General features: G+C 50.0%; 1 non-coding gene across 1 annotated transcript; it reads left to right on the top strand.

Annotated features, from left to right (window-relative positions):
- The first annotated feature begins 625 nt into the window (after window positions 1-625).
- Window positions 626-728, top strand: LOC124778162. Its single transcript, XR_007015873.1, has one exon. It is a non-coding gene; the product is annotated as a U6 spliceosomal RNA (small nuclear RNA).
- The last annotated feature ends 300 nt before the right edge of the window (window positions 729-1,028 follow it).

Below are 1,028 nucleotides of genomic sequence, written 5' to 3'. Positions count from 1 at the left end.
CCGTAGCAGTCGCGCGGCTCCGGACTGAGCGCCTAGAACCGCTAGACCACCGCGGCCGGCAGGTCGCAGACTTCGATAGCATCAGTACTGAGTAATAGGAAGACGATACTTGGCCTGTGCTCTGCGAGAGGTGACAGTCTCCGAAAGAACAGATACCACGCATTCACATAACAGATATTCCCAGCTGAACAATTGATACACTTTCTCCAGTGTGGATGCACAAATACGTCCGGCCTCCTATGGGACTTTCACAGCAGCGAACAGTGAGTAAATAGACGGGCTGGACAGCGATGCGGATAGACTGCGCTCGGTGGAACTGTGGATCGGCCATGAGGTGTGCCGACATAGTCTGCACAGGAGCGGTAAAGGCGTTCCCGGATGGCGCACTGGTTAACACACCTGCGTACTAAGCGTACTCGCTTCGGCGGTAAAGCCGGCCGAAGTGGCCGTGCGGTTAAAGGCGCTGCAGTCTGGAACCGCAAGTCCGCTACGGTCGCAGGTTCGAATCCTGCCTCGGGCATGTATGTTTGTGGTGTCCTTAGGTTAGTTAGGTTTAACTAGTTCTAAGTCCTAGGGGACTAATGACCTCAGCAGTTGAGTCCCATAGTGCTCAGAGCCATTTGAACCATTTTTGGCGGTAAATATACTAAAATTGGAACTATCAGAGAAGATTAGCGTGGCCCCTGCGCAAAGGTGACACGCAAAATCGTCAAGCATTCCACATTTCAGCCGGCACAGTAGCTCAGCGTGTTCAGTCAGACGGTTAGCTCCCCTATCTAATAAAAAAAAATTGAGTTTGTGGAACGACGATGGACTAGAACAAACGTCATGGTGCGTTCGCCCCGAACAAAGAGAATGAAAAATCACGAACAAAATGCGATCAAAAAAAAAAAAAAAAAAAAAAAAAGGTAATCAGGAGATCCCAGGTTCGAATCCCGGTTGCAACTGACAGCAGTGCTCCCTTCAATTTACATACAAACACAGCAAGAAAAGTTTTGCATCAGCTCGGTTCCGAGAGTTCCGGTACC

This window comes from Schistocerca piceifrons, chromosome 2, assembly GCF_021461385.2.
Source record: "Schistocerca piceifrons isolate TAMUIC-IGC-003096 chromosome 2, iqSchPice1.1, whole genome shotgun sequence".
NCBI classification, from domain to species: Eukaryota; Metazoa; Arthropoda; class Insecta; order Orthoptera; family Acrididae; genus Schistocerca; species Schistocerca piceifrons.
The sequence above is the reverse complement of the archived record's forward strand: the minus strand, read 5'-3'. Positions and strand labels throughout refer to the sequence as shown.